Raw genomic sequence first — 18,955 nt, forward strand, 5'->3', positions numbered from 1 at the left:
ACTTTCTTCATATCTCTCTCTATCACTCCCTCTCCCCTGTTTCTCCATCTCTCTCTATTTGTCTCCATGTTTCCCCTCTCTCTCCATCTCTCTATCTCTCTCTATGTTCCACTCTCTCTATCCCTCTCTCTGTACATCTCTCTCTCCCTCTCCCTCTCTCACTCTGGCTCTTTCTATCTCTCTCCATTTCTCCCCCTTTCTCCCTCTCTCTCCATCTCTGCCTCTCCCTCCATCTCCCCCTCTCTCCCTATATCTCTCCATCTCATCTACCTCTCTCTCCCCCTCCCTCTCCATCTCTCTCCATCTCTGCCTATCTCTCTATCTCCCCTCTCTATCTATCTCATTTCCCTTTCCCTAACTCTGTCTCTCAGCCTCTCTCTCTGTACCTCTCTATCATCCTCTTTCACCCTCTCTCTCCATCGTTCTCTATCTCTCTCAATCTCTCCATCTCCCCATCTCACTCTATCACTGTCTATCTCTCTTCCCCCTCTTTCTATATTTCTCTACCTCCTTCCCTCCCCACTCTTTCTCACTTTCTCTCTTCCTCTCTCCATCCCTATATCTCTCACTCCCCGTATATCTCCCTTTCTCTTTATCTCCCACATCTATCTCCATCTCTCAGTGCCTCCCTCTCTCAATGTCCTCTATCTCACTCAATTTCTCCATCTCCCCCTCTCCATCTCTCTTCCCCTCTCTTTCTATATCTCTCCATCTCACTCCCTCGCTCCCTCTTGCTTGCTCTCTCCACCTCTCTATCTCTTTCTCCTTCTCTCCATCTTTCTCTGTCTCCCACCTCCCTCTTCATCTCTCAGCCTGTCAGTGCCTCCCCCTCTATCTCTCGTCATCTCTCTCTTAGTCTCTCTCTCTATCATTCTCTGTCCCTCTCTAACTCCAACTCACTCTATCTCTCCAACTTTCTCCATTTTTCTCTGCATCTCTCTCTATCTCACTCCCTTTCTTTCCCTATCTATCTCTCTCTCCCTCACTCTCTCTATCTGGATCTATCTTTCTCTCCCTCTCTTTCACTATGTCCTTCTATCTCTATTGCTCTCTGTCTCTCATTGTCAGTCTTTTACTCTCCGTCTCTCCATCTCTCTATCTATCTCTCTATCACTCTCCCTCTCTCTGCCCCTCTCTCTATGCTTATCACTCTCCCTCTTCATCCGTCTCTATCTCTCTCCCCTCTCTCCCCTCTCTCTCTATCTCTCTCCATCTCTCTCCTTCCATCTCTCTCTCTCTATCTCTCACCATCTCTCTCTCTATTTCTCAATGCCTTGCCCCCTCTCTGTCTTTATACCTTTCCATCCCTCGTGGTCACTACCCCTATCTCTCTATCTCAGTCTATCTCTCTCCCTTTCTCTGTATCTCTCCCCGTTTCTCTCCCTCTCCCTATCTTTTCATCTCTGATCCCTTCCCTCTCTCTGTCTAATTCTCTCCATCTCTCTCCACCTCTCTTTATCTCTCTGTATCTCTCCCCCTCACTCTCCTTCTCTCTCTGGCTCTCTCACTCTATCTCCCTCATTCTCCACATCTCTCTCCCTGTCTCTCTAGATCTCTCTCACTCTAACTTTCTCCGCTCTATCTCTGTATATCACTATCCACCTCTCCCTCTCACTTTCTATTTATCTCTATCTCTCTGACTCTCTCCTTCCTCCCCAATTTCTCACTCTATCTCTCTCACTCTGTCTATCTCTCTCTCACACTCTCTCCCTATCTCTATCCCTCATATGCTCTCTATATCTCTTTCTCTCTCTCACCCTCTATATCTCTCGATCTCTCACCTGCTCTCCCTATCTCTCTCGATTCCGTCCCTCTTTCTCCCTCTCTGTCTCTATGTCACAATATCTTTCAGCCTCATGCTCCCTCTCTCTCTCCATCTCTCTCTGTCTCACTCTCTATCTCCCTCTATCTCTCTCCCACTCTCTACACTCACTCTCCATATATTTCTCTCCCTATCCCTCCCCCTCTCTTTCCATCTCGCTCCCTCTCTTCCCATCTCTCTCTCCCCCCTCTTTCTCCATCTATTTCTGGCTCTATCTCAAACATGCTCTCTCTATCCCTCTCCCTTTTTCTCCACCTCTCTCTCTATTTCTGTCCATGTTTCTCCCTCCCTCTCTTTTTCTCACTGCATGCCTACCTTATTCTCCAATTCTTAGCATCTCTCTCCCTCTCTTTCCATCTCTCTCGCCCTGCTCCCTCTCACTTTCTATTTCTTCCTATCTCTCTCATTCTCTCTTTCTCTCTCTCCCTCCCTCTATCCCTTTCTTACTCTATCTCTCTCCCTCTCTCTATCTCTCTCATCTCTCTCTATTTCTCCCTATCCCTCTACCCCTCTCTCTCCCTCTCTCTCATCCTTTCCCTATCTCTTTCCCTCCCTCTCAATCTCTCTCTCACTCCCTATCTCACTATATTTATTTCATTCCTCCTTCTCTGTCTCTATTTCACTATATCTCTCAGCCTCATGCTCCCTCTCTCTCTTAATAGCAACCCTTCCTCTCCGTCTCTATCTCTCTCTCACTGTCCCACTCTGTACTTCTGTACCTCCCTCTCTTTATCTCTCTGTATCTCTCTCCATCTCTCTCTATCTCTCTATCTCTGTCTGTCACTCTCCAGCTCTCTCTCACTTTCTACCTTGCTCTATCTCTGTCACTCTCTCTTTCCCTCTCTCTCCCTCTCTCCCTTCCTTAATCTCTCCCCTCTCTCTGTACCTATCGGCATTTCTCCCTCCATCCCTCTATCTCTCTCTGTATATTTCTCCCTCTCCCTATCTCTATTTTTCTTCATCTCCCCCATATCCCCCTTTATCTTTATTTCTCTTGGTCACTCTATCTCCCTCTCTCTGCTCTGCCCTTCTCTTTATACCTCTCTGCTTCTCTCACTCTCTCTCTCTCTCTTTCTCTCTTGTTCACTCCTTCTCTCTATCTCTATCTTTCTTCCACTCTCTCCCTACCTGTCCCCCTCTTTCTCCCTCTCTATCTCACTATCTCCCTATATCACTCTACCACTCTCTCCCTCTTCCCCTCTTTCTGCCTCTATCGATTTATCTACCTGTTACTCTCTCACTGCCTCTCCCTCTTTCTCTCTCTATATCTCTCCCTTTTTCTCTCCAGCTCCCTCCCTCTCTCTAACCACATCTCTTTCCCTCTCTCTCCGCACCTCTCACCCTCTCCCTCTCCCCCACTCTATCCATCTCTCTCCCTCTCTCTGTGTTTCTCTCCCTCGTTCTCTCTCCCTTTCTCTTGCCCTGTCTCTCCCTCTTTCTCTCAATCTCTCTATCTCATTCTCTCTCTTTCTACCACCCCATCTTTCTTCACCTCTCTCGCTATTTCTCTCCATGTCTTTCCCTCTCTCTTTATCTCTCTGCATCCCCCCTCAGTCTCCAATTTTCTCCATCTCTCTCCTTCTCACTTTCTATCTCTTCCTATCTCTTGTTTTCTTTCCCTCTCCCCGTCTCCCTTTCTCACTCTATCTTTTTCCCCTATCTCTACCCCTCCCTTTCCCTCCCCCCCTCTCCATCTCTCATCCACTCTCTATCTCCCTCTTACTCGCTATATCTCTTGATCTCTCCCTCTATTTCACGTTCTATCTCTCTCGATCTCTATCTCCGTCACTATCTCTTTCTCTCTCTCCCTCTCGCTCTCTTTATCTCTCTCTATTTATCCCCTGCTTTCTTTCTCTCTGTATATTTCACTATATCTCTCAGCCTCATGCTCCCTCTCTCTATTACTATCCCTCTCTCTCCGTCTCAGTCTCTATCTCCCTTTGTCTCTCCCACCCTGTCTGCCTCCTTCTCTTTATCTCTGTATTTCTTTCCCTTACTCTCCATATCTCTCTAGCTCTCTCACACTATCTACCTGATTCTCTCCTTCTCTGCCCCTATCTCCTTCTCTCTCACTCTCTCTCTCTGCCTCTCATTCTCCATCTCTCCCTCTCATTTTCTACCTCTCCCTATCTCTGTAGCTCTCTCTCCCCTTCTCTCTCTTTCTTACTCTATCTCTCTCCTCTCTCTACATCTCTCTCCATCTCTCCCTCCATCTCCCTATCTCTCTCCCTATATTTCTCCCCCTCTCTCTATATATCCCCTCCATCTCTCTCTCTCTGTCCTGCTCTCTCTCTCCCTCTTTTTCACTCTGCTCCTCTCTTTATATCCCTCTGCCTCTCTCCCTCCCCATCTCTCTATCTCTCTCCATCTCCCTCACTCTCACTTCCCTCTCTGTACCTCTGTCTATCTCTCTCCTCCTATTTCTTTCTCCCTCTACCCCACTCTCTCTCCATCTCTTTCCACCTCAGTCTTACTATCTCTTCCTCTCTCTTTACCTCTCTTCCTCTCTATCCCTGTCTCTCTATCACTCTCTTCCTCTCTGCATCTCTCTCCATCTCTCGCTATCTCTCCCTGTCTGTCCCTACCTTTCTCACTGTCTCTCCCTCTCTCTCACTCTATTGATCTCTATCTCTCTATATCTCCCTCTGTGACTCTATGTCTCTCTATCTCCCTCTATATCTCCCTATCCCTATCTTTCTCTTTCTCTGTTCCTTTCTATCTCTCTCCTCTCTCTGCCTCACTCTCTCCCCCTTTCTATCTCTGCCTATCTCTCACCCTCTTTCCACATCTCTCACTCTACCTCTGCTTATCTCTCTCCCTTTCTAACTCAACCCTTGACTCTGTCTATCTCCCTACGTCTCTCCACCTCTCTCTATCTCTGTCTGTCTCTAAGCTTCTCTCTCCTTCTTTATCTCTCTCCATTTCTCTACCTCTCCCTCTCTCTCTCCACCTCCCATCCCCTCCTTTTCTCTGTCTAATTATCTCCATCTCTCTCCCTCTCACTCCCTCTCTCTTTATCTGTCTGGGTCTCTCTCCCTCACTTTCCATCTCTTTCTCACTCTCTCCATCACTCTCTCACTCTCTCTCTAACTCTTTGCTCTTCTCTCTGCCTCTGTCTGTCACTATCCATCTCCCCCTCTTACTTTCCAGCGCACTCTGTCTCTCCCACTCTCGCTACATCTCTGTCTTTCTCCCAATCTCTCCTTGTCCCTCTCCCTCTCTCCCCCCTGACCCTTTCTCTATCTCTTTTCCTCGCTCCCTAGATCTCTCTCTATTTCCGTCCCCCTTTCTCTATTTCTCTATATCCCTCAACTACATGCTCCCTCTCTCCCCCCTCTCTCTATCTCCATCTCTCTTTACCTCACTCTCTATCTCCTATATTGGTCTCCTACTCTCTCCCTCTCCCCCCTCTCTCCATCTCGTTCTTTATCTCTCTGTATATCTCTCCTTCTTTCTCTTTAGCTCTCTCCCTCTCTCTATCTCTATTTCTCTCCCTCTCTCTCCCTACCTCTCACCCTCTCCTTCCATCTCTCTCCCTACTCCCACACTGTCCCTCCCTCCTGCTTTCTCCACCTCTCTACCTCTGTCTGTGTTTCTCACTCTCTTTCTCTCCATCTCTCTCCCTCTGTCTTCAAATCTTTCTCCTCATTTTACCACCCTCTCTTTCTCCAACTCTCTCTCTATTTGTCTCTCCCTCTCTCTATCTCTATCTCTCCATCTCCCTCCCTCTCTCTTCCTCCTTCCCCATCCCTCTCCCCCTATTTCACTTTATTCCCCTCTCTCCCACTCTCTCTAACTATCTCCATCTCTCCCTCTCTCCCCATCTCTCTCCAGCTCTCTCCCTGTGTCTGCCTCACTCTCTCGATCTCTCCCTATCTCTGTCTACCTCTACCCTCCTCTTTCTCTTCTCCTCGCTATCTGTCTCCCTCTTTCTGCCTGTCTCTCCCCATCTCTGTCTTTCTTGCTCCCTCTCTTGCCCCCTTCTCCTATCCTTCCATCTCTCCCCCTTTTTCTCCTCTCTCTGCCCATCTCTCTCCTTCTCTCAGCCTCTATCTCTTTATCAGTCTACCTCTCTGCTTCCCTCTACATCTCTATCTCTTCCCACTTCTCTCCCTCTTTATCTCTCTCCATCTCCCATCCCCTGCCTCTCTCTCTGTCTAATTCTTCCCACATCTTTCCCTCTCACTCCCTCTCTCTCTTGATCTCTCTGTAACTCTCCCCTTCACTCTCCACCTCTCCTTCTCTCACTCTATCTCTGATTCTCTCCCTGCCCCTCTATCTCTCTCCATCTCTCTCACTTGCTCTCTAACTCTCCCCCCTCTGCCTCTGTCTGTTACTCTTCAACTCTCCCTCTCACTTTCTATCTCTCTATCTCTCTTGCTCACTCTTTCTCTATGTCTCCATTTCTCACTCAAATCTCTCCCTCTCTCTATCTCTCTCCCCCTCTCTTCCCCTCTCTAACACTCTCTCTACTTCCTTCCCTCTCTCTCACTCTCTCTGTATCTCTCAATCTCTCTCCCTCATTCCACTTCTCTCTATTTAACTCCTGTTTCCTCCCTCTCTGCTATATTTCTCTACATCCAACAGCCTCATGCTTTCTTTCTTCCTCCCTCTATCTCTCTCTGTCTCACCCTCTGTCTCTCCCCCACTGTCTCATTCCCTTCCTCTCTTAACCTCTCTGTATCACTCTCTCTTTCTAGGCCTCTCACACTATCCCCCTCATTCTCTCCATCTCTCGCCCTTTCTCTCAATTTCTCTCTTTCCCTCTTTCTTTACCTGCCCCTCTTTCCATCTCTGTCTGTCACTCCTCATCTCTCCCTCTCACTTTCTATTTCTGACTATCTCTCTCAGTCGTTCTTTCTCTCTCTATCTCTCCCACTCTCTCTGGCGATCTCTCTCTCTGTGTATCTATCTATATTTGTCTGTCCCTCTGTCTCTCTATCACTCTATCATTCTCTATCTCTCCCTCCTTCTCCTTCTCTCCACCTATCTCTATATGTCTCATTCCCTGTCTCTGCCTATCTCTCTAATTCTGTCTCCCTCTCTCCCTCTCTTTAGAATGTCCACCTTTCTCCCTGCTATCGCTCTCTCCTCCCTATCTCCATCTCTCTGTCTTACTCTCTATCTCCCTGTATCTTTTCCCACTCTCTCCCTCTCCCAATCACTACCTCTTTCTCTCTCTCTTTATCTCCCTGTATCTGTGTCTCTCACTTTCCAATTCCCTCCATCTCTTTCCCACTCTCTCCTTCTCTCTATATCTCACCCTCTCTCTATCTCTGCCAGTCACTCTCCATCCCTACATCTCTTTCTATCTGTCTCTATCTCTCTCGCTCTCTATCTCTCTCCCTTTCTCAACCTGTCTCTCTCTCTCCCCCTTTCTATCTCTGTCCTCTCTCTAAATCTCCCTATCCCTCTCCATCTCTCTTCTTCTCTTGCACCCTCTCTCTACCTCTCTCCTGCTTTCTATATCACTCAATCTCTCTCCTTCGCTCCCTCTCTATTTATTTCCCTTTCTCCCTCTGACTCTGTCAGCTTCATGCTTGGTCTCCCAGCCTGTGTCTCTAACTCTCTCAATCTCACTCTCTCTCCCTCTGTCTTCCATATTCTCCATCTCCTATCCTTCTCCCCCTCTCTCCCTCCCTCTCTTTACCACTTTGTGTCAACTCTCTGTCTAGCTCTCTGATTCTATGTCCCTCATTCTCTCCATCTCTCCTTCTCTCGCTCAATCTATCTTCCTCTCTCCCTAACTATCTACCTATCGATCTCCCTCCCATCTCTCTACCACTGTCTGTCACTCTCCATTGCTCCCCCTCACTTTCTATCTCTCTCACGCTCTTCTCCCTCTCCATTTCGCATGCTACATTTCACCCTCTCTCTCTTCCCCCTCTCTCTATTGCCCTCTATCTCTTTCCCTCTCTCTCCATCTCTAGCTATCTCTCTCCCTTTCTCCACACCTCTCATTCTATCTCTCTCCCTCTCTCCCACTGTCTCTACCTCTTTCCCTTTCTCACATGCTCTATCTCTCCCTGTCTGTGTTGCCATCTCCCCTTCCCACTATCTGTCTCCCTGTTTCCCCTCTCTTTCCATATTTCTCTATCTTTCTATCCCTCTCTCTCATCTATCTCCCACTCTCCATCTACCTTTATCTCTCTATCTCTCTCCATCTGTATCACTCTCTTTACCTCTCTCTATATCTCTCCCTCTTCCTCTCTAGCTCTCTTCCACTCTCTATCTTTGTTCCTCTCTCTCCCTACTTCTCCCCCCTCCAGCCCTCTCTATCTCTCTCCTTCTCCATGTTTCTCTCTCCCTCTTTCTATCCATCTCTCTCCCTCTCTATCTCTCGCTCTCTCCCACTCTTTCTCCATGGTGCTCTCTATCTCACTAATTTTCTCTCTATCCTTCCCCACCTTTTCCCCCTCTCTCTGTCTCTTTTTATATCTCTCCATCTCACTCCCTTGCTCTCTCGATCGCTTCCTCCCCTCTCTCCATTTCCCTGTAATTCTCTCCAGCTTTACCACTCTCTCTGCATTTCTCTCTATCCCTCTCCCTCTATTTTGCTATCTCTCTGCCTTGCTCTCCCTATCTGTACCTATCTTTCTCCCTGTCTCCTTATCTCTCCCTCTCTATCGATCTCTATCACTCTATGTCTCTCTGTGTCTCCATGACTCTCTATCTCTCTCTATCTTTATCTGTCGCTTTATCTTCTGCTCTCTATCTCTCTCCCGTTTTTGCCTATCTCTCTCTATAATCCTCAATCTCTCTCCCTCGCTCACTCTCTACTTTTCTCCCCCTTTCTCACTCTCTGTTTCTGTTTCTCTTTATCTGTCAGTCTTATGCTCATTCTCTCTCCCTCTTTTTATCTTTATCTGTCTCATTCTCTCTGTCCCTCTATCTCTCTCCCACTCTCTCCCTCTCTTCCTTTCTCTCTCCCTCTCTCTCTTTCCCTCTTTTCATCACTCTGTATCGCTCTCTCTCTAGCTCTCACCCTATGTCCTTCATTCTCTCCATCTCTCCTCCTCTCCCTCAACCTCTCTCTCTTGGTTTTTCTCTCTATCTCCCTCCCCTGCTTTATCTCTCACTGCCATTCTCCAGATCTCCCTCTCACTTTCAATCTCTCTCTATCACTCGCACTCTCTTTCTTTCCCTATCTCTCTCCCTCTCTCCATTTATCAGTCTATATCTCTCCCTCTCTCTATCCTCTCCCCTCTCACTCCCTCTCTCTATTTCTCTGTATCTCTGTCCCTCCCTTGCTCCTCATTATCTCTAACTCTCTCCCTCTCTCTCTGTCTCTCACTCTACCTCTCTCCCTGTCTCCCACTGTCCCTATATTTCTACCTCTCTTGTGCACTCTATTTCTCTCTGTCTTTCTTGCCGTCTTTCCCTCTCTCTCTATCTCTCTCCCAATTTCTCCTCTCTCTGTATTTTTCTCTATTCCTGTACCTCTCTCTCATCTATCTCCCACTCTCCACCTCTCTCTATCACTCTATCCCTCTCCCTCTGTCTCATTCCCACACTTTTTCAAGCCCTCTTTCTCCTTCTTTCCCTCTCTCTATTCCTCTCCCTCTTTCCCTCTAGCTCTCTGCCACTATATCTATCTTTCTCCCTCCCTCTCCCTACCTCTCTCCTCTCCTGTCCTCGCTATCTCCCTCTGTGTCTCTCTCTCCCTCTTTCTCTCCATCTCTCTATGTCTCTCTCTACCTCTCACTCTCTGCTTCTCTTTCTCCATCTCTCTCTCACTCCTCTCTTTATCCCTTCTATCCTTTTCACCCTCTCTCTCTGTTTTTATCTCTCTCCATCTCATTCCCTTGATCTCTTGATAACTCTCTCTCTCTTTATATCTCTTTCCAGCTCTATCACTCTCTTTGCATTTCTCGCTATCTCTTGCCCTCTATCTCCCTATATCTTTCCCTCACTCTCCCTGTCTGTCCTATCTTTCTCTGTCTCCTTACCTCTCCCTCTCTTTCGATATCTATCACTCGATGTCTTTCCATGTGTCTCTTTGTCTCTCTATCTCCCTCTATATCTCTATTTTTCTCTATCTTTCCTTTTCTCTCCTTCTCTCTAACTCTCTCCCTCTTTTGCCTGTCTCTCTCTATCTCTCAATCTCTCACCCTCTATCCCTCTCTATTTTTCTCCCTCTTTCTCCCTCTCTGTCTCTGTTTCTCTATATGTCAGCCTCATGCTCGCTCTCTCCCTCTCTCTATCTCTATCTGTATCACTCTCTCTCCCTCTATCTATCTTCCACTCTCCCCCTCTCCTTCTATCTCTCTCCCTCCCTCTCTTTACTGGTCTGTATGGCTCTCTATCTAGCTGACTCACTCTATGTCCTTCATTCTCTTCATCTCTCCTCCTCTTCCTCAATATCTCTCCCTCTCTTTATCTTCGTCCCCTTGTTCTACCTCTGACTGTCACTCTCCATCCCTTCCTCTCAATTTCAATCTCATTCCATCTCTCACATTCTCTCTATTTCTCTCCCTCTCCCCATTTCTCATTCTATCTCTCTCTCTCTCTCTCTATCCCTCTTCCCTTTCTCTCCATCTCTCTATCTTCCTCCCGTCACTCTTACTCTGACTGTCACTCTCCATCTCTCTCTCACTTTCAATCACTCTCTATCTCTTGTACTCTTTTTCCTTCTCTATCTCTCTCCCTCTCTCCATTTCTCACTCTATATCTCTTCCTCTCTCTATCCATCTCCCCTATCTCTCCCACTCTCTATTTCTCAATCTATCTCTCTCACCCTCTTTTCCTCTCCTTCTCTCTATCTCTATCTCTCTCCCTCTCCCTACATCTCTCATTCCCTCTTTTTCCCTCTGTCTCTTCCTCTATATATTTATAGTTCTCTGCCTCATACTCCAACTCTCTCTCCCCCTCTCTATCTCCATCTCACTCTGTCTCACTCTCTATCCCCCACTACATTTCTCCATCTCCCAATCTCTATCTCTCTCCCTCTTTTTATCTCTCTCCTCACTCTTCAACTCTATCCATTTCTCTTCCACTTTCTCCTTCTCTCACTACCTCTCTCAATCTCTCTCCATCTCTCTCTCTGTCTGTCACTCTCCACCCCTACCTCTCTTTCTATCTCTCTCACTCTCTATCTCTCTCCCTCTCTCACCCACTCTCTCTACCTCGCTCTCACTCTCTCTCTACCTCTTTCCCTCTCTCACTCAATATTTCTCAATCTCTAATCCCTTGCTCCCCCTCTCTCTCTATTTAGCTCACACTTTCTCCCCCTCTCTCTATCTCTATCTGTATCACTCTGTCCCCCTCTATCTCTCTTCCACTCTCTCCCTCTCTCTGTCCCTCTCCCTTTCTATCTCTCCCCCTCTCTCTGTCTCTAGCTATATCTCTCCCTCTCTCTACACCTCTTACTTCCTCTTTCTCCCTCTGTCTCTATTCCTTTATATATTTATATCTCTGTCTCATACTTCCTCTCCCTCTCTATCTGCATCTCTATCCCTCTGTCTCAGTCTCTACCCCCCTCTATCTTTTCCCATCTCACAATCTCTATCTCCCTCCCTCTCTTTTTATCTCTCTGTACCTCTCTTCCTCAATCTCCAATTCTATCGATCTCTCTTCTACTTTATCTCTCTCTCTCCCTTTCTCTCTATCTCCGTCTGTGACTCTCCACCTCTACATCTTTTTCTGTCTCTCTCACTCTCTATCTCTCTCCCTTTCTCTCGCCCTCTTTCTAACTCACTCTCACCCTCTGTCTACCTCTTTCCCTCTCTCTCACTCTATATCTCTTAGCCTCTCCCTCTATTTATCTCCCAATTTCTCTCTCTCTATCTCTCTGTCTCACTCTCTCTCCCTCTATCTCTCTCTCCTATTATCTCCCTCCCTTTCTCCCTCTTCCTCTATATCTCTCCGTATTACTCTCTCACTCTGTTCCATGCTCTCTCCATCTCTCCTCCTCTCTCTCAATCTCTCACTTTCTCTCTTTCTCTCTCCCTCTCCATCTCTCTCCCCTCTCCCTATCACTGCCTGTCACCCTGTCACTCTCCATCTCTCCCGTTCACTTCCTATCACTATCTTTCTCACGCTGTTTCTCTCTCTATCTATCTCACTCCCTCTCTCCGTTTTTCACTCCATATCTCTCCCTCTCTCCATCCCTCTACCTCTCTCTCTCTCTCTATTTCTCACTATCTCTCTCTCTCTAACCATCTGTCTTCCTCTCTCAACGTCTCTAACGCTATCTCTCTCCCTCTCTCTATTTCTCTCCCTCTCTCACATGCTCTCTCTTTCTCTCTCTGTCTTTCTTGCATTCTCTCCCTCTCTCTCTATCTCTTTCCCTGTTTCTCCCCTTGCTCTCTATTTCTCTCTACCCCTCTCCCTCTCTTTCATCTATCTCCCAGCCCCATCTCTCCCTGCCTCTATCTCTTTATCTCTCCCTGTCTCTCTCTCGTACCTTGTCTATCTCTCCCCCTCACTCCCTCTCTCTCTCTATTTCCCTATCTCGCTCCATCTCCTTCCCCTCCTCCCGTTGTCATTTATCTCTTCCTCTCCACCTCTCTCCCTATCTCTGTCTGTCTCCCCCCAGCTCTTTCCCTTTCTCTCTGCATCTCTCTATCTCTCTCCCTTGCACTCTCTATCTGTCCCTATCTTTCTCCCTCTCTCTATCGCTCGCAAACCAATCTCTATCTCCCTCTATATCTCTATCTCCTTCTCACTCTCTATCACTCCTACTCTCTCCCTCTCTCTCCATCTATCTCTATTTGTATAGCTCTCTCCCTTTCTCTCTCTGCATGACTCTCTATCTCTCTCCCTATCTTTCTCCCTCTCTCTCTATCTGTCCCTATGTTTCTCCTTCCCTCCCTATCTCTCTCATATTGATATCTTTATCTCTGTTTCTCTGTCCCTCTCCTCCATTTCTTCCCCTCTTTCTCTCACCCTCTCTCTCTCTATCTCTGTATCTCAGTCCAGCTCTCACCCTGTCTCTTTCTATCATTGTCACTTTCTCTCTATCTCTCCAGCTCTCTCCCCCTCTCTCTGCATCTTTGTCTCTTTCCCTATCTCTCCCTATCTCGTACCCTTCTTCCCTCTATCTGCCTCTATCTTTCCTCCCTTTTCTCTAACTCTTCCTCTCTCACTATTGATCTCTATCTTTCTGTTTCTCTATGTCTCTCTACCCCCTCCTCATCTCTATCTCTCTCTCTACCTCTCCCTTTCTCTCCTTCTATCTTTCTCCTTTTCTCTGCCTCTTTCTCTCTATCCCTGCCTGTCCCTTGTCCTTTCGCTACCTCTGTCTTCCTCCCATCCCCTCTCTTCCTCTCTCGCTTTATCTCTGTCTATCTCTCTCCCTTTCTCAACCCCTCTCTGTATCTGTCTATTTACCATCCTTCATCATCCTCTCTCTACTGCCTTCTATCCCTCATCCCCTCCCTCTCTCCAGCTCACTCCCTTTCTCTCTATCTCTCTCCATCATCATTCCCCTCTCTCCCCCTCTGTTTATTTCTCTCCAACTCTCTCCCTCTCTCTCTTTATCTCTATCTCTCCCTCTCTATCTCTTTCTCTAGCTCTCTCCTTGCCTCTCTGTCACTCTGGATCTCTCTCCATCTCTCCCTCTTTATCTCTCTACCTCTCTTTCTTTATCTCTCTCTCTCCCTCCCTTTCTCTACCTCTCTCTCCCTCTCTTTCCATTTCTCTCCCTCTGTCTTCCCCTCTGTATCTGTCTGCATTCCCTTTCTCTCTCTATCTCTGCTCATCACTCTCCTTTTCTCACGATTACTCTCACTCACTCCCCCTATCTTTCTCCATCTTAGTCCATCTCTCTACAGCTTTCTCCCTCTCTCTCTCTGCATCTCTGTCTATCTCTTACTCTCTCTCCATCTCTCTCTCTCTCCACTTATCTCTATTGACCTGTATCTCTCTATGTCTCTATCTCTCATTATCTCTCTTTATTTCTCCCTGTCTATCTCTCTCCATCTCCCTCTGTGTCTATCTCTCTCCCTCTCTGTCTATCCCTCGCTATCTATTCCCTTCCTCCTTCTATCTCTACCTCTCACCATATCTCTTTCTGTCTCTCCCTGTCTCTCAGCTCCCCTCTCTATACCTCCTTCTCTCTATCTATGTTTATCATTCTCCCCCTGCTCTCTCTCCCTCTCTATCTCTCACCATCACTCCATCTCTCACTACCTCTCCCTCTCCCTCTCTTTATCTCTCTCCCTCTGTCTGCCCTCTCATGATCTCTGTCTACCTCTCTCCTTCTCTCTCTTTTTGTCTATCTCTCTTCAGGTCCTCCTCCCTCCATCTCCATCTCCCTGCCTCTCACTATCTCTGCCTCTATCTCTGTCTATCTCTTTGCCCCTCTCTCCCTCTCTCTATATTCCGCTCTCTCTATGCCCCTCTCTCTCCCTCCCTCACCCTCTCTCTGCATCTCTCTCCCTCTCGCTCTCTCTCTCTTACTATCTCCCACCCTTTCTCCCTCTCTACCTTTCTCCCTCTCGCTACCTTTCTCCCCCCTCTCTATCTCTCTCTATCCCTCTCTCCCTTTCTCTTTCTCTCCATCACTCTACCTCTCTCTCCATCTCTCTCCCCTCACTCCTCTCTCTCCATCTCTATCTATACTCCTCTCTCTCCGTCTCTATCTATCTCCCTCCATATCTCCCTTCATTCTATCTTTCTCTATATCTCTCCCTCTTATTCTCTCTCTCGCCCTCTTTATTTCTCTTCCTCTCTCTCCCTACCTCTCCCCCTCTCTCCCCTGCTCCATCAATCCGTATTTTCTCTCTATAAGTGACTCTCCCTCTTTATCTCCATCTCTCTCTCCCTCTCTCTCTACCTCTCCTTCTCCCTCTCTCTCCATCTCCCTCTCTCTACCTCAACCTATCTCTCTCCTTCTTTCTCTCTCTATTTCTCTCTGTGCCTGTTCCACTCTCTCCATCTCACTCCATCTCTCTCCCTCTCTCTGCCTCACTCCCTCCTTCTAAATCTCTCCACCAACCTCACTGTCTCTTCCTCACACTCTGTACCTGTCTCCAACTCTCTCCGTCTTTCCCTTTCTCTATTGGTCTCTATCTCTCCCCCCTCTCTAACTCTCTCTCCCTCTCTCCATCTCTGTCTCCCTCTCCCCTCTTAATTTATCCCTCTCCATCTTTCTCCTTCTCTCTCTCTATCACTCTCTATACCTTCCACCTTTCTCTTTCTTTCTCTGTCTCTCTCCCTCACTTTTGCTTTCTTTCTACTCCTCTCTTCCTCTCTCTCTATCTCTCTCCCTCTCTATATTGCTCTCTATGTGTCTCCCTCCTTCTCCCTCTCTTTATCTCTCCCCGCTTCTCTCTCAATTTCACTATAACTCTCCTTCTCTCCATCCCTCTCTTTAACTCCCATTCTCTCTCTCTATCTCTCAGTGTGTCTCCCTCTGTCTCACTTCCCTCTTTATCTCTCTTTGTCTTTCTCTATTTCTCTTCTTCTCTCTTTCCCTCTACACCTCGCTCTATCTTTCCTTCTCTATCTCTCACCATCTCTCTCTCTCTCTGTCCCTCTCTCACACTCTCTCTATTCCTCTCTGTTTTTCTAACCCTCCTCTCCCTTTTCCTCTCCCTCCCTCTCTCTATCTCTCTTGATCTCTCTCCCTGTCTCTCTATCACTCTCTTCCTCTCCATCTCTCTCTATCTCTCTCCAGCTCTATCCCCCTCTCTCTCCATCTCTTTCAGGGTAATGTGGCACACAGGATAAAGGGTTGGCTTTGTAACAGGAAACAAAGGGTAATGGGCGATGGATACCCTTGCGAATGGAAAGTTGTCTCAAGTGGTGTTCCACAGGGCTCGGTGTTGGGACCCTTGTTGTTTGTGTTATATATTAACGATTTGGACGTGAACGTGGGGGGCACGATTGGGAAATTTGCAGATGACACAAAGATTGACCGAGTAGTGGATAGTGTAGAGGATAGTCATAATCTCCAAAATGATATAGATGGGTTGGTGGAGTGGGCGGTAAAGTGGCAGATGGATTTTAACATAGAGAAGTGTGAGGTCATACATTTAGGGAGATCAAACAGGGATTACAAAATAAATGGGAATATACTAAGAGGGGTAGATGAAGTGAGAGAGCTTGGCGTACAAGTACACAGGCCTCTGAAGGCAGCAGTTCAAGTAGACAAGGTTGTAAAGAAGGCATATGGAATGCTCTCCTTCATTGGCAGAGGTATAGAATATAAAAGTAAGTATATAATGTTGGAATTGTATAAAACATTGGTGAGGCCACAACAGGAGTATTGTGTGCAGTTCTGGTCACCACATTACAGGAAGGACGTAATAGATCTGGAGAAATTGCAGAGGAGGTTTCCAAGAATGTTGCCAGGGTTAGAAAAGTGTAGCTACGAGAAGGGATTGGATAGATTGGGGTTATTTTCCTTAGAAGAAAGAAGGCTGAGGGGTGACTGGATTGAGGTGTACAAAATTATGAGGGGATGAGATAGAATGGACAGGATAAAATTGTTTCCATTGGTGGAGAATTCTAGAACCAGGGGACGTAGATTCAAATAAGTGGCAGAAGGTGTAGGGGGGACATGAGGAAGAACTTTTTTACCCAGAGGGTAGTGGGTAGTCTGGAACTCGCTGCCCAAGTTGGTGATAGAGGCAGAAACTCTAAACACTTTTAAAAAGTACCTGGATCTGCACCTTAAGTGCTGTAAGCTGCAGGGCTATGGGCTGGGTGCAGGAAGGTAGGATTAGAAAGAGCACCTGGGTGTCCTCGGGCTGGCATGGACAAGATGGACCGAATGGACTCCTTCTATGCTGTAACTTTTCTATGGTTCTATGGCTCTATGGTTCTCTCCCTCTCTCTATTTCTCTGCCTCTCTCCCTTGCCGTCTCCCTCTCTCTGTGCCTCTCACCCTATCTCCCTCTATCTCTCTCCCTCTGTCTCCATCTGTCCCTCTATCTCTCACCCTCTCTGTCCTTCTCTTTGTCGACCTCCCTGCCTCTCTCTGTCTCTCTCCCCCTCTATCTCTTGCGTTCTCCCTCTCTCTATTTCTCTGTCTCCATCTCACACTCACGCTCTCTCCGTCTCTCGATATCTCTAACTCCCTCTCCCTCTCCCCCCGTCTATCTTCTCTCCCTCTCTCTTTTTCCCACTATCTCTCTCTTCCCCAATCTATCTGTCACCCTCTTTCACTCTCCCTCTCTCTCTCTATCTCTCTCTTTCCCTGTCCCCCTCTGTCCCTCTCCCCTACTCAATCTCTCCCTCTCCTCTTCTCTCTTCCTCTTTCTCTATCACACTCTATACCTCTCCTCATCTTGCTTCTTAATCTCCTCTTTCTCCCGTGCTCTATCTTGTCCCCCCTCGCTCGATCTCCCTCTCTCTCTCTCCATCTCTCCCTCTCTCTCTCTCTATCCCTACCGCCTTCCTCCTTGTCACTCTGTATATCTCTACTTTCTCTCTGTTTCTCATGCTCTCCCTCACTCTCTCTCTATCACCATATCTCTCCCTCTTTTCATCTCTCCCCCTCTCTTTTTCTCTCCTTTTCCCCTTCTCTATCTCACTCTGTATCTCTGGCTCTCTCTCCATTGTTGTCCCACTCCCTCCATCTAACTTAGTCCTTCTCTCCCCCTTCGTCTCTACCCCTTAACATCTCTCTCTCTATCTCTGTTCCCTCCCTCTCCTCTCCCTCCTTCTCTCTCTATCTCTCACCCCCTCTCCCTCCCTCCTTCTCTCTCTGCCTTTTTTATCGCACTCTGACTCTCTTTTTTCCTCCCTCCACCTCTGTATGCCTCTCACTCTCTCCATCTATCCCCATCTCCCTAACCTTTCTTCTTACCTCTCTCTACCTCTCCCTGTCTTTTTCAGTCTCTCTCACCTATCTCTCCCTCTCACTTCGCCTCTCCCTTTAGATCTTTACCTCTCTCTCTTTCACTTTCTACCTCTCCATCGCTCTCCTCCTGATATATTTGTCCATCTTTTTCCTAACTCTCTTTATCCATGTCTGTTTCTCTCCCTCTTTCCCTCCCTCTCCATCCCTCTCCCTCTCTGTCCCTCTAACTCCACCTATCCCTCTCCTTCTCTCTTTCCCTCTGGCTATGTCTGTCTATCTCTATGCCCCTCTCTCTACCTCAGTCTATCTGTCTGCTTATCTCCTGCACTCTCTATCTCTCTCCATATCTCTCCATCTCCCTATCTCTCGCCACCTCCACCCCCTCTCTATATCTGTCCGTCTCTGTCTGTCACTCCTGCACTCTCTCCCTCTCTGTCCATCTCTCCACCTTTCTCCCTGCATCTCATCCCTCCCTCTCCATCTCTCTCTCAATCTCTTTCAACCTCTCTCCTTATCTCTGTCCCCATCACTTTCTCACTATCTCCCTCTCATTCCATCTCTCCCCCTCTCTCTGTCCCACACACTCTTTCTCCCAAACTCTCTCTCTGTCTATATCTCTCTATCTCACTTACTCTCTCTGTCTCTCTTTGTATCTCTTTCCCTCTCTTACTCTCCACCTCCCTCTATACATCTATCTCTCCTCCTCTGTCTCCTCTCTTTATCTCTCTCCCTCTCTCTCGCTCCATCTCTCTCCTTATTTCTTGCCCCTCTATCTCGCTCCATCACTTTCTATTTCTCTCCCTCTTTATTTCTCTTCCTCTCTCACCGTCTTTCCCTCTCGTTATCTCTCTCAATCTCCCTCTGTCATGCTCTCTATCTCTCTTTCTCCCTCCATCTCTTTCTATTTCTCTCTCTGGCTCTCTCCATCTCTCCCTCTCTCCCTATCTTTATCATTCTCTGTCTCTCCTTCCCTCTCCCTCCATCTCCATTCCACACTCTCCCCCTCTCCCTGCATCTCTCTATCTCTCTCCCTCTTCCTGCCTTTCATCTCTCCTGCTAACTCTGTTTACCTCTCTCCATCTCTCCTTCTACCTGTCTCTATTGCTTTTCCTTACTCTCTCAACTCTCTCTCCCTCTCTCCATCTCCTTTCCACTCTGTCCCCCTCTCCATCTCTCCCTCCCTCTACCTGTATCTATTTCTTTGCAAAACTTTCTCTAACTCTCTCCCTCTCCGTATGGCTATCTGTCTCTCTTTCTCTGTCTTTATTTCTCTCGCTCTCGCTCCAGCTCTCCCTCTTCCTTCCTCTAACTCCCCCCTCCCTCTATCTCTCCCTCTCTCCTCTTCTCCCTATTTCTCTCCCTCTCTCCCTCTCATACCCTCT

Source organism: Carcharodon carcharias (genome assembly GCF_017639515.1).
Source record: "Carcharodon carcharias isolate sCarCar2 chromosome 39 unlocalized genomic scaffold, sCarCar2.pri SUPER_39_unloc_4, whole genome shotgun sequence".
Lineage (NCBI taxonomy): Eukaryota > Metazoa > Chordata > Chondrichthyes > Lamniformes > Lamnidae > Carcharodon > Carcharodon carcharias.